Genomic DNA, 14806 nt, shown 5'->3' with positions numbered 1-14806 from the left:
GACAGAGCAAGATGGAGCGAGCCAGCAAGACCATACGGTACGCGCCCCCTGGGAACAGTCACAGCCGGTGACAGGGGCCTGTCCTGGGAAGCTGCTCCTGCAGACGACTCCTGTCGGCTCAGAACGTCCACAAGGATCTCCCACTGCTGTGGCGACGGCTCCAGGCCTGGCCGCTTCCTGCACACTCGTCAGTCCAGCCCTTAGCAGAACCAGGGCCCCGGGGCCAGTACGAAGCTGGTCACGATGCCACACGATAACCCGCACGAACGCCAGGCCCGTGATTCATGCGGATCGGAACGAGTCAGCAAGGCATCACGTCTCACGCACGGGGCTAACTTTGAAATGACCCTTAAATAAAAATTTGTCAAGGATCACATCTTTCAAAGCGTTCCGGCTGTGGGGACTCTGAACTGGTTCATGCCGCTGCCACATGGAGGCACTGCTTCGCCTGGCCACCGGAGACACTTTCCTCGTGGCAGAGCACGTCAGGGGTGTGGACTCTGAATGAGGCGCAGCCCCATGCACCAGGGCACATCCCGGAGGACCCAGCAGGACCCAGGGTGCGCTGACCACAGCAGGCCCTGCCACGGCTCTGCTTGTCAGCGCATCGGCGGCCCCTCTGGCTGAGAGAGAAGCAGCGCTGGGGGCCAGCCGACCTACCTCCCAAAGAGAGGGCTCACCACCTACCTGCCTCCCAAACTACCTGGGCTCACGGCCTACCTGCCTCATGAGCTACCTAGGCTCACAGCCTACCTGGGCTCATGGCCTACCTGGGCTCACAGCCTACCTGCCTCACAAACTACCTGGGCTCACTGCCTACCTGGGTTCACGGCCTACCTGCTTCACGAGGCCTGTGCAGGCCTCGCAGAATCAGAGCGTCACCTCTCACTGGCCACAGTGCTTGGCTCAGGGGTGGACGGGTGACTGGGCTGGGCTGAGCCCACGATAATCTCTTCCAGGACTTGCTATGAACTGCTGGGATTAGCATTTCCCTCACGTAAGGATGGTTAAACTTGGAGAAAATGAACCTGCGGCCCTAAACAGCCATTTGCTACCTCGTGGGAGAGTCAGCTGGGAGCCAGAGCCACACCAGATGGACGCAGGACAGACCTGCGAGGCGGTCCCTGCCGAGCCAGACGGTCTGCAGCCCTGGACGCAGCTGCCCGAGCGACACCCTGGACGTTTCGGTTCTGTGAACCCGTCAACGCCCTTTGTCGCCGACACCCCTTCGAGTCACAGTCCCCTTCCCCGCACCTGTCACTAAACACAAACAGACTCCGGATTCCTCAAGGACAAGACGATGCTTTGAGAGAAGCAGCGAGGAAAAGGCCCACGACGGCCTGGACCGGCCGAGGGGGTTGTAAACCCAGGACCGGCGCCTCCCGAGGCCGACTCTGACGGGGCCAGGCGCCCGGGCCCCGGGGGGCCAGGCTGGGGACGGTCCCCCCAGCCTCCCGAGCTTGGGTCCTCGGGAGAAGGGCCCCTGGTTGTCCCTGCCTGTGTGTGACCGTCTGTCTTCTAAGCAAAAATACAAGACGGGAAAAGCAGAGCAAAGCAGAGCAAACACTTCTTTCCCCAACTAAAAGCCCTGGTTGGGGGTGGAGGGGCGGCTCTGTTAACTTTCCAGGCCCACGAGGAATGTCCGTGAACCCTACTGGGGTCCAGACAGGAGTCCGAGCACTGACTCCTGGGAGCTGGAAACGTGGGGTCTCTGCTCAGGGAGGGCAGGACGAGCACCCTGCAGGCCCAGCCACCTGAGGTGGGGCTGAGGGTGGGGGTCAAAGTGCCACTGGTCACCATTTCCATGCTCAGAAAAGACAGCCGTGCCAGCGGAGGCCCAGGAGAAGCCACTGTCCCAAACGTGCCACCTCCCCATTCGTTAGCGAAGTGGGCTGGATCTCACGTGCCCTCCGAGGGGCCTTGTCTTTAGTGCACGATTCTTTTCATTACCCTAAACCCGAAGCGACCGCACTGTCCTCTGTGGATGTCCAAATGCTGCAGGCTGACACCTTCTGCCACCTGACTGGGTGGGGCCTCAGACTCAGACGACAGACAGACCTGGCTGGCACCCTAAACTCTCTCAGTGGTACCCGCTCATCCCCTGACACCTGCTGGGTAGATGCTTCTTTGTGCACAGAGTGCTCACTACGTACCAAGCCCCATTGGTGGCAAGACGCAGGGCCCTGCCCCAGGAGCCTACAATCCTGTGAGGGAGGAAGCGAAGCACCCTTCACGGGAGCAGGGGCCAGGGAGAACGGCTGAGTGGAAGGTCCAGGAAGGCTTCTTGGAAGAGCCGGTTCTGCATGCACAGTGGTGAGCAAGATGGGGAAGGGGAGAAGGGTGCTTGTCCAGGCCGAGGGCGCAGCAAGAGCGAGGTGCAGAGGGGGGTCTCCCTGGACCGGATCAGGAGCCAGTGCAGGGACAAGCAGCATGGTGTCCCAGAGAGTCAGGACAGGGCGGTAGGATGGGCCCGGCCATCAGAAGGCCGGGTTCCAGCCCCGCGTGGCTTCTCGCTAAGCAACTGCTGACCACAGGTGAGCTGTGTACCTTTATCCATCCTGGGCTTACTGCCTGGAGAAAGTTCATAGCTGGTCGGCGGTTCCTTCTCCACAGATGACGGCACACAGAAGACAGCTGGAACCCCGGAGCGGGACTTTGCAAAATGAGGGCCACCTTGGTTAGGGTGGGCGCTACGCGGACACCCGACGGAGCCGTCACTCTGACAGGAGGAGCCGGCCGGCCAAACCCACACTCAAAGAACTGAAGACGACCGACTGGGAAAATGCTTTCAATGCTAAGAGAGTTTCGAAGGTAAGTTGCCACAAAACAAGTGAACCCAAAACGGCATTTTTTTCTCCATCGTGCAGATAATTTCAATAACAAATGCAAAGCGTTAAGCACATGGAAGTGAACTCATACACTGTGGGATTCCTTGGGAAGAAATGATGAAATTTAAGCTGAGAATTACCCTGATTTTTTTAAAAATCTCAAGTCAGGAAGAGATGTACCAGGTTCCTGGATGGACTGAGTCAATTTGGTAAACATATTGATTCTTCAAAATGGTTTTATTAATCTCATGCCATTCTAATCTTATATTATAACCTAACGATATAAATCACAATATTCTTCTCATAGAATCCTTTTGATAGAATGGCCAAAAAAAACTGAAAAAAATATGATGAGGTAGGCTTTATCGTAAAATGTATGCTGAATGTATTTCTCATTCATATAGAATTATAATTAACACATAAATGTGTAATGACGCAGGCTAGATATTCGAATGTAGAATAGAACTGTAGTTATTAAAAGAATAGATCGAGGTAAATAAAAGAAAGTCGAAAGTCCAGAAGGAGAACTCGACAGAAAGAAGAAAAGTGGGCATGTCACAAAGCACGCATTTCAAATCAGCGGCAAAAACACACCATCCGAAGAATGAAACCGAGTCTCTGCTCTAAGTCGGGAAGTCAGGACACCGCGGCTCACAGTAAAGTGCATCTCCCATGAGCTGAAGGACAGATTCAAAGAAAGGGAACCATGAAAAGAAGCAGCAGAAGACAATGAGTCGCTATTTATCTGACTCGGTGATGGGGACAACCTTCTAAGAATAAGAGCGACGAACAAAGCCTTAGAGAAAAGACACTAGTACATGTGACCTAAGAATTTTAAAAATACCTGAACATGAAAACACACTATTTAAAGGAAAACAAAACAGAATGGTACTCCGTAGAGGAAATGTTTTTACATACACGACAAGCACACACCAGCACAGTGCGAGTATCTACTGCTGTGGGGGCAAATGAGCCACTTCATTCTTTACTGGCGACAGGAAAGCTTGGCACCTTCTCTCTGGAAAATATTTAGCAAAAATGTGTAAAAGCCTAAAAACGTGCGGGCCCTCTCACTCAAGAATCCCACTTCGAGAGACTGATGAGGAGGAAGTGAGGCCGGCCTCGAAAGTTCCGTACGAAGCAGCTCCCAGAATGACTCTTCATGTGATGAAAGAGCATTCTGCTGATAAAATAATGTTTTCAAAGAAATGCTTTCAGCGAAAAAAACAGGAATTTAAATGAGAAAAGTGGGATGCGAAACTCAGTGCAGAGAACTAGCCACATTTTGCTTTGGACGATGTGACACATACGTATGTGGTAAAGTCGCACTGGGCATCTTCTGGGGGGCGGACACTCTAGAGAGTGCACAAGACAGATGAGGGGACAGCCCGCTTGGAGTCTGTAGTCCAATGAGATCACACACACACACACGACACACACACACACACGCATTACACACGCACACATGCACACTCACTAAATACACACACTCACACCAACACACACTCACACTTCTTTCACACGCGACACTCCCTCACACTCACTTCCATTCACACACGCATTTACACCACACACGAAAACACACACATGCACACACGCATTACTACCCCACTCACACACTCTCACACACTCACATTATCAATACTACACATGCACACACATGCACACTTCACTCACACATGCACACACTACACACGCACACACTCATGTGACACAGACACACACACACTTCACTCACGCGACACACACACTCACTCACTCACACACGCTGCTGAAGAAATACACCAAAAAGCTAACGAACTTTAAAGGTGCGGTGGTTCAGGACCGCTTCTTTCCTACACTTGTCTGACAGTGTCCCCATCGTACGCGTGCCCCAATTTCGTAACTGGAGCTGTGACTTCGGTTACGACTCTCAGCACTTCCTACCTGGGGCGCGGTCCCTCCCCGTGGAAAGGGGCAAGCACCTGGCGCTGTGCGTGCGTGAAGCTCTAGGCTCCTCCCCAGCTGGTGTACGGCGTCTAAATTCTCTTTCCCTGAACATAATTTCTTTTTTCTTTTTTTTTGCTAAAAGCAAGAATAGGCGAGAAGAATATGAGACAATTATCCACCTACTATATTTGAAAAATCTAAATGACCTTTCCAAAGATTTGGACTTAAAATAAATGCATGACTCACAAACGAGTGATCCCCCAATGACTAAACATCATCATAAAAATACCTCCGAACCGTCCCCGACTGCGGATAATTCGCCACAGAAGGGGGGGAAAAAAAAAGGGCCCTTGTAAGTGCTGACAAGAAAATAGAAATTATGTCAGATATCAAGACCTGCTCGAAACGCGCATACTCATGGTGCTTGTCTGCACCTCAGGAATAGAGCGGCGGGAGCGAGGTCGACGCCTTTCCCAGCCTGATCGCACGGGGAGGGCGGGGAGGGAGGGCATGTGCAGAGGAGCTCTCTGATTCTTGCGATGCGTTTGTTTGGCATGACACAGCGCGGAGGGCTCTGCCCCTTCTGGTCTGGAGGGAGGGGATGGGGACCGACCGCTCGCAGAGGTGCGGGGAGACAGGTCATGGCCCCTCCCAGCTGCCCGAGGCACGGCACACGTCTCTCTCCTGATGGCCGGATGTGACCAGTGCAGAGGTGAGGAGCATCAGAGTGTTCGGCATGATCATCGAGTCATCCGTTCCTCCCACAGGTGTCCTGCCAGCCTCGGCGCCATGCGCCGGGTACTGCTGTAGGGCTGGGGGTTGTGGCTGGGGTGAGCCAGCTGTGGCCTGTCCCTCTGTGGGGAGACAGATAACAGTGGGAAGAGTTGGGCTAGAGCTCTCTGGACAGAGGGAAGGAGCATGAAGGTGCGGAATGCGGGACCCAGTGTGGCAGGTGGGAGAACAGGAAGCCACGAGTGGGAGGGGGGTGACACGGAGATGAAGTCACACAGGGGTGTGAGGGCAGTGGAGTCCGGGCCATTCGGGCCTTGGGCCCGGGGAGTAGCTGGACGATGTTCTAAGTGCAACAGTATTTACATGGAAAATCTAACCATGGGAACACTGCTTTCTGTATGATTTTTCTGTAAACCAAAAACCGCTCTAAAATAAAATCGATTTCATTTTTATGATCCATTGTGTCTGTCCTGGTTTTTCCCATACCACTGGAGCCTGTCTACTACCTAAACCCTCAGGGTGGCCAGTGCTCAGTGCCTGGCAAATAGGCAGCATTCAGTGGGCAGCCACCGGACAAAGGGATGGCCAGTCCTACTCAGCATGACACCAGGGGCCCCTGTTCCACTACCTACTTAACCTTTCAGAACCTCTGTTTTTTCATCTATAAAACAGAAATAAAATCACAGGGAATCTTCAAGGAGTGACACGATCACGCTCAGCCTGCTGCCTGCCACACAAAGCTCTTTTACTACATGCAGGTGGAAAAATTAAAATACATCGTAATTCATTGTCCAGATTCTATCGTGTGTGTCAAGTGGTGAAACCCTTTCACGTCTGACCCGAAAATGTCTGTTATAAAAAGGACAGAGAAATACAACACTTAAAAAGAACAGAGCGTGGAAAAATGAACGGCTATGTACCCATCACTCAGGTTCTGTGACTCCCCCTGCATGGCCCAGCTCTCTTCACATGCACCTGAACTTCCCCTCACCCCCCCTGCATTATTTTGAAGCAAATGCAGGATATTATATCACTTCGATTTTAAACATGGCCTAAGACAGAAATGACTTCTGTTTTCAAGCACGGCTCTTGCTGCTACATCTCTTAGAATTTTGAATGACCTGGATCGGTGAGGGGTCGAGAAACAGTGTCCTTACAAACTTCTGTGTGATGATAAATCGATATATTTTCAGGTCAATTTTTCGCAACTATTCAAACTTAAAATGCACATATTATTTGACTAAGCACTTACAATCATGTGTTTCAAATGAACCTGAACTTGAGAATAACGATGCCCACACTGGTAAAAGCTTGGCCGTGGTAGAGCTGATTTCATCAGCAAACGTTTGGAGATGACCTGTCTCCGCTGAGAGGTCCCCGGAGAGCGACGTTTTGAGGAAGACTGATGGGTACTGCCTTGGAATGAAATCTTCGCAAGAAAGAAAAGGTGCAAACGACATGCCTGAAAGGCCACTGTCGGCGTGAAAAATCAGGGACATACAGACGCCCCTACACGTACACACGACGTGTGAACTGAATCTCTCTGCAAAGAGTCCCAGACAAGAAGCTCATGAGAAGTCACCTGGGGGTCAGATCAGAGAACAAGCACAGGAGGAAAACTTCTCTCCGGCCAAAGCACTGATGATAGTAATAATAGCAATGTGTGCTTTTTCATGCCGCTTAGTTTTTTGTATCGTACACATGTATTATCTGTTAAAATATATTTTTAAGTAAGTGTAAGAGGGAAGGCGGAGGGCGGGGTGGGGGAGAAAGAAAAACTTTTGCTGGACCAAACATAATAGCCAGCTGTCACGGAGAAGGGAAACGAGCCACAATGCAGGACACTGGAGTCAACAGAACCAGTCGCCTTTCTTTAAATAACATGGAAATGAATGTCAGGTCTTTATAGGTCACCAAGGGTGACTGAGGGATCGGTGTGATTCTTGAGAATCAGCAACTTCCGGATTTGAAGTTGCTGGTGCGGGCCACGTTTCCTGCAGGGAATGTACGGGACGCCTCATTGGCCTGGCCCAAGACTTCAAAAAACAAGGAAGCTCTGCTCTGCCCTGCAAACGCCACCCCAAACCCTAGGGCTGGGAAGCGGGTGAAGGTGGCAGCTGGTGGGCTGGGCACATCCGTCCTTCCCTCACTTGGTCTGGGGTCCTCTGCTCTTGGAGACCTCTGGGCCCACAAAAAATAAGAAGCAGCATCGCTCTCCGCTCAACACTCCAGTAATTCGATGACGTTTTCTTAGCTCAGAAGAGATGGTTCGAGTTATTTTGGCCTCGAGAATTTGGGAGAAGCAGAAACTGCAGCGTCTGGGGAGAGTCAGGTTTCTGACTCTGTAAATCTGCTTTCAACATCCCGTGGCCCCGATGGGCCAGAGTGTGACGATGTGAATTCTTAACAGAGAAGGGGGAGAAAGGTCACCAAAGATGAACTCACTTGATTAGAGGATTGATTTGTGTGCCTAGGGGTTAAGGAACTAGCACCACGGACAGCTCCTTGGACCCTGTACGAGCCAGGTAATGACTAAAACTTTCTCTAGGAGGCAAGTCAGATCACACCTTGAACTGACAATACGAATCTCCAGCTAGCCAGCCCTTCCCCTCTCCTCTCTGCTCCTCCTCAAGTAATTCCTTTCTCTTAAAAGTGTTCCTTTAATGTCTCTGAATACTTATTTTTTTTTAATTAAAAGCACGGGGAATAATATATTACACACACAAAGGTGGCAGCTGTTTAAGCTGTGGCTGGGTGTGTCCGTGTGTGCAGAAGCATTACCGATACAGGTGAGTCCCTCTCCCCACCCAGCTCTCCCAGAAGGAGCGGGGAGCGCGGGTGGGTACGTGACTTTTCAGTCCGATACTTAAAGTGCGAGCACACTGTCACTTGTGAGCGTGTACACACACACGCTGTCTTCCTCACAGCACGCTTACTCGATCTGCATGATATTAACTTACTGGGGGGTTTGGGTTTACGAACGTGACATCGCACTGGACATGTCGCCTTGCAATTTGCTTTTTTGTCATAGGAATTTAGCTCATTGCTTCGAACGGCCGCCCTGGGTCGCAGGGTAAGGACGCACCATCGTTGCTCTCTCTGGCCCCTTAGCGGTGGCCATTCGAGTCGTGCTCAGTCATCCATGAGGACGCACAACGCCCTGACTGTGATGACCAGCCGGCGCAGGCCGCCTTGGCCCCTCCGCTGTCGAGAAGTAGACACGGGGCGTCTGCACATTTTTTCCAATTTGACTCGATGTCACCAAACGGCCTCTGAGAAGCGGCCATGACAATTTGTGTCTGAAACGTAGGACACCTGTTTCCCCAGAGTTCTGCCAACACTCGACATTGCCGACTTTTAATTTTTTTGTCGCTCTCTTGGGTGAAAGATGCCCTTTCTTCTTCTTGCCTCTCCCTTCTGATCTCTGCTCCTTTCTGGCCCGTGTGCTGCCTGCACCATCACGGACACTCACTGCTTCCTTGGCCCTCATGGGTCACCAGTAGCAAGAGCCACGACGACCTGAGGCCAAGGCAGGGCGGGTGGCATGCCAAAAGTCCCTGGGCTAAGGAAGGATGGGTGGGCCTAGAAGCAAAGTCCCCTTCCCCACCATGTTATGTCCTAGGTGCCCTGCGTGTAAGGACAGTATCGGCTGCCCTGAAAAACAAGGGTACTTTTCCAGGTTCCACAGTCTGACATGGATCTGCAAAGCATCGAATGCAGTCACCCAGCAGCAGCCAATAAAATACAATGGCATCACGCACTGAGAAGAAACTAGACAAGAAAGCTCTCTGCTGGGACACACGGGTGCCCACAGCCCTTGTCGAGGGTTCTACAGAAGGGTGTCTGGGCTCCTGTCCACGCCTGGGGTGACCTATCCCACCCTCCGAGCCTGCGCTTCATAACCTGTTACGTGGGGTGGCGCTAACCGCGTGGGGCCTCGGTGCTGATTACAGGGCACGGTGCTGCATTACATCGGCACTCACTCTACTACCCACCCCCCTCCTCGCCTTTGCCCCAACCCCGGGGATGAACCCCAGGACCCTCTGTTCAATTCTGGCAATCTCTCCTGGACTGTTGCTCGTAGATTGTGTCCATCCACCTCCTGAGCCAGAGACCACACACCGGGAAAGCCTGGCGTGTCCCAGTGACCCAATACTGATTCAGGAAAAGTAAAAATGAGGCCGGGAAGGACATTAGTTGGCCTCCGAGTTCTCCCAAAAGCAGGCAGGGGTCTCCCAAGGGGCCGCTCTGGATCCCGTCCACCCCGAGGGGTCGAATGTTGGCCGACCCCTCTTCAAAGGCCGCCGGCCTGCGTTCTCCTCGGGCGGCTGCCCAGGAAGTTGGGGGGTGCCGAGCCAGGGCGGGGCCAGCTCCTCAGAGTCACCGTGTCCGACCGTCCTGGGCCTTCTCCACGGAGCGGCTGGAACACAAACACCCGGCGTCTGAAAGCTCAGCTCCACTCCATCCGACCAACGAGGCGGGGGAGAGAAAACACCCCCAGAGCAGACGCCCGCCACGCGCGGCCGCCAAGAAGGCCGGGCGACGGGTCAACCCGCACGCACGAGGGGTGTCTCGGGCCCCCCGCACCCCCGGTCCGCTGATGCCACTCTTCGCAGGCCTTCGGTAAAGCCCCGGAGGAGGCGGCCGTCCACTGTAGGAGCCGACCGATGCCGTGTGCGGTCTTGGAGTCGGCGCCACCGGGCCATTTCTGTAACTCGCAGCCAGACAGACGCGGTCAGTCTGAGCGGTCGGTCTGAGCGCCTCGGGGCTCCGTAAGCGCTCCCCGCTTCGACTGCCCTTTCATTGTATGTTGTGCTGGCATTAAAGCATCCAAAGCCTTTCTCTCTACATACGACCTTGCAGATAACCCGGCACACTGCACACCCTCTTCTCAAATAAGCACGCTCATATAAAAATTTAGAGGTGCTGGCTACAGAGCGGGGCTCAGTGCAGTAGCTCATTTAACCCTCCTCAAATCAAAGCAAAATAAACACCCTCTAGGAGGCAGACGTGGGTATTATTCCAATTTTCTAGATTTAAAAAAAAAAAAATTGAGTTTAAGAGGTAAAATAAAAAAATGCCAGACCAAAAATGCTCAGTCAGTGCGATAGTCACAAAATAGCATCGGGTTAAAAACACAGTGTGCGGCATCAGCAGCAGGGCCCCGATGCCGCTCACAGAATCAGCATCTACGCGCACACAGACGAGAGAAAACACTGCACCGAGTCCCGCCAGGCAGTCGACGGCGCTGTCTCTGGATGCTCGGCTTACGTCCCTATATCCTAGAGGGGAGCTATGGGCAGCTGGTGGCTCTGCCATCCCCTCTCTGGAGCTCAGTTTTCCTCATCTGCAAAATGCAGATGAAAATAGCACCTACTGAAAAGGGTCGTTTGGAGACCAAGGGGTTAATCCACGGAGCGTGCAGAGAATGGCATCGGGCACGTTTTCCAAAACTGTGAGTTGCTAACATCAGCAGCACCCGTCGTGGCGTGCCATCCTCCTCCTAGAGGTCACAGAGACCCAGGACAGACGACCGAGCCACCGAGGCCAGGCCTCCGGCAAGGCACAGTCAAAATCATCACTGGGCAGTCGGCCAGATGCCATTTGCAGCCGATGCTAACTCCGAGTGAGCACAAGCAGGACACCTCCGGAGCTGAACCACGTGTGACCTTCTGGATTGTCACCCAGTTCTGTTTATTACAATTCCAGTCCCGTGGCCCTGCAGCGGAAATGCCTGCAAAGCCTTTGTTCCTCTGGCTGGAATTCACAGTGCTCACTTCCTTACTGAACACCGTGCCCTGGGTACTTGTGAGGTTTTGCCCACGGATTCAATGGAGCCAGCCAACCCTCCTCATAGAACTTTCTTCCAACATCGGAACAAAGAAGCAGTGTTGGCTACGTCGTAGCTTTGCTCAGAGAGCCAACAGCGAAATGAAAATCCAGGTTGAATTCCTGTGCTCCATCCTTTTCTCTAAAGTCAGCACTGCAGAAGAAGGTGTTTTGACTCAAAAAATCCAATTTAAATCATAGGGCGTGCCCTAGGTCATGTATTGACTTGATTAAGTGCCTCCCCGGCAGGCTGAAGACCAGCTTCAGAGCTGGAGGCTCTGGCTCGGGAGTAGGGATTCAGGGGGAGAAGCAGGAATGTGGGGAGCTCCTGGTTTGCCGGCACCAGGAACTCACAGGATGACTGATACAATCTCTGCACTCTCTAGAAAATGAGAGAGTTAGACAAGAGGCTTCCCGCACATCCTTCCAGATGGAAATCCACTCATTTAAATGAAAAAGTAATAATACTGATAATGAAGAAGAACCAGAAAAACAATGGAAGAGGAATAAGGGGAACAGACTTCTTTGTTATTAAAACGTAGAAAACAGGGACAATAGTTTTTCAATACATGGGTTTGTTGCAAGAAGAGACAGATTTCAATAGGACAAAGTGAAAAATCCAAACGTAGACCTCAAATCTCGTGAAAGTGGACGTTTTTATAAGGAAGGCAATGAAAGTCAGAGGAAAGCAGAATTACTCTGTACTTGGAGTCAGGACAATCAGTGGCAAAGAGAACAAAAGCAGATCGTGTCCGTCCCCTGCATTTTACGTCAAAATAAATTCCAGACGATCAAAGCTTTAGCTATAGAAGAGATGAAAGCATAAGAAAGAGTAAGAAAAGACATTTAAAACGTAATCTTGGCGTAGAGAAGTTCCTCCTGACCATGATACGAAACGCAGAAGCCATAAAAGAAAGAAAACCTTGATAAATTCACCTACATTTAAACGAAAATTTCCGTGTGATAAAAATCACTATAAGCAAAGCTGAAAAGACCAACATCGAACGAAGAAAAAACACTCGCAACTCCGATCTCAGGAAAAGGGCTCGGCCCCCTCAGACGTGAGGGGACAGAAACAGAAGAGGAAAAACGAGAGAAGAGCGAGCCAAGTGACAACCATCCCTGGTGACAACGCGAGGAGGGTGCCAGCGGGGCACGCACGTGCCACGTGGAAGCTGCGTGGGAGTGAATCCCGTTTCTTACCGACGACGGCCTGACGGAATTTGCCCTCCCCTCCTGAACAGACCACTGAGCCACCCCAGAGGGCGAGGTCCCCTTCTTGACTGGATCCAACGCATCCCTGGCCCTCACTTCTTTAGTTCCTTCTAGAATCATCGGTTCAGGCCCTGAACCCATAAGAGCCACTCGCAGCCGTCCTCACGGGGACACTGCCAAGGCCCCGGGTGCTCTGTCCTCCCGTGCTGCAGTGAGCTCGCTAAGGCCGATTCTATGTGACTGCAGGAGTGTTGCTGGTGGCCTCTGATGGCCAGACTTCGCCAGTATGACAGAAAGCAAATACCTAGTTAAATATTGATTAAAAGTATTTAAGAGAGATCCCTTTCAGGATACAAAAGGCAGGAGACTCTGGGGATGGTGAACTATAGTTGGTTCTCTTTCTTGGAGACCCCGAATCTGAAACCACCCCCACCATGTGATGCTTCAGTGACCAATGAGGAAAAAGAGTTTCCCAGCAGGACCGTGATGGGGAAAAGCCGTTTCCCGCCTTGACCTCAAAATACGAAGCCAGATCGGTGTATGGTACACGGTCTCCACACGGCACCCACGGCACCCCATCCTCCCACCCGCACGACTGCATCTGGGCGGGCCCAGGACACAGGGGCACGGGGCGGGTGAGCCTGGCTTTCACGGAGCCGACAGCACAGTGGGTGCGAGGCAGACGGAACCCCAGCAGGGTGAGAGAGTCACCCTGGAGGTCCTGAAGCACCAGGCAGACGTGCGGGGGCCTGGCGAGGACGTGATGCAGGGCTAGGATGGGAAGGGCGAGCCGGAGCCAGCGGCAGGCGCCTGCGTTCACACGTCGCAGGCGGGGAGGGGTGGGGAGAGTTCGCCTGTTAGAGCTGCACAGATAGTTACGGCATGTGACAAGGTCCTGAGGTTGAGGAGAGGGCCGTGCCACCACGAGGCCAGGGGGCCGAGGAGGGGCCGGAGCAGGCAGGCATGACGAGGGGCTGGGGCATTTTTAATCTCACGAGTCACGGGCAGCCCCAAGGAATTTTAAGCAAGATGGGGACGTGGGAGGGAGTGAACAGAGGATCTCGCCATAACGAGATCTGAGGTTTAAAAAGATCAGTCCCATTATCCAGCAGAAACCCAATTAGAGGTCCCTGCCAGAAGAAGAGGGGTGGGGCAGGATGTGGCCGCATCCTCCCCCAGGGACGCCTCCACGGTGGAGGCGGTGGAGCTGGGGAGAAGCAGCCGGATGCAGCGGTACTGAGGGTGCGGCCTGCAGGACACACGCGAGGCGGGACACGGCAGAGGCAGGCTGACTCCCGGGCTCCTGGCTCCAGCCGCCAAGTGCAAAGTGGCGCCATATCCCCCGGGAACCCGGCAAGAGGCCGAGGGAGCGCCCTCAGTGCCCTTCTGAGTCTCAGTGTCCCCGGTGTCAACTGGGGGGCGGGGGACGGGGACAGACTGCTGCAGGGTCCTCCACCTCGTCCCCCTAGCCAAGTCTGGACTCCAAACCAAGCCGCGCAGCGTCCTGGGACCCAAACGGATCAGACGGGAGGGGACGGGGGACGGAACACTCGGCCCGGAGAGCCTGGCAGCACCCTGTACTCTGAGCGGGCCCCGGGGCACCCCCACAAACCCCCGAAAGATCCCCAGACACGTGTCAAAAAAAACAGCAGTCTCGACAGTTTCGCGGTCCCCTGCCCTCCCCGTTTCGCTCTCCCCCGCGACACGCCGCCTTGCTCCCGCCGAGTCATCCTCCCTCCTGGCCTCGCGCCCGCCCCTCGGGCCATCTGGCCTCCTCGCCGGGTGCAGCAACTTTGATGACAGCCACCGGGGACTGGGTCCTGGGGCACCGGCCCGTGGCCCTGCTGCCACGGGCTGTGAAACGAGCAGGGCCTCTTGGGGAGTTAGCGCCTTCGCCCTCAGCCTTTGCAAACCCGCACGGCGACGCTCCTGGCACCATGGAAAGGCTGCATCCTGCAAAAAAAAGCTGGCTCTTCAGACGTGCATTTAAAAATACCCATGGGATGGTGTGGGTATATATAGAGAGGATGGAGCCAGGCACCTCGGCCCACACAGAATGCAAATCTCTGCCTTGTTGTACCTTAAATAAAGGCCTGCGATGCGAATACCCCCAAATAACAGAAATTAGTGCTCAGAAGAGCCGTGACATCACCCAGCCCGAGGCTCCGAGAACAAAGGCCCGCATCCCACAGGGCTCTCTGCTCGTCTCCCGGTCCCCGACCACAAATATCCCAGTAACGAAGCGGCCCCCAATCTCGCAGTGTGAGGACGAT

Source organism: Pteropus medius, unplaced genomic scaffold (genome assembly GCF_902729225.1).
Source record: "Pteropus medius unplaced genomic scaffold, Ma_sr-lr_union100, whole genome shotgun sequence".
Lineage (NCBI taxonomy): Eukaryota > Metazoa > Chordata > Mammalia > Chiroptera > Pteropodidae > Pteropus > Pteropus medius.
This window is presented reverse-complemented; position numbering follows the sequence as displayed.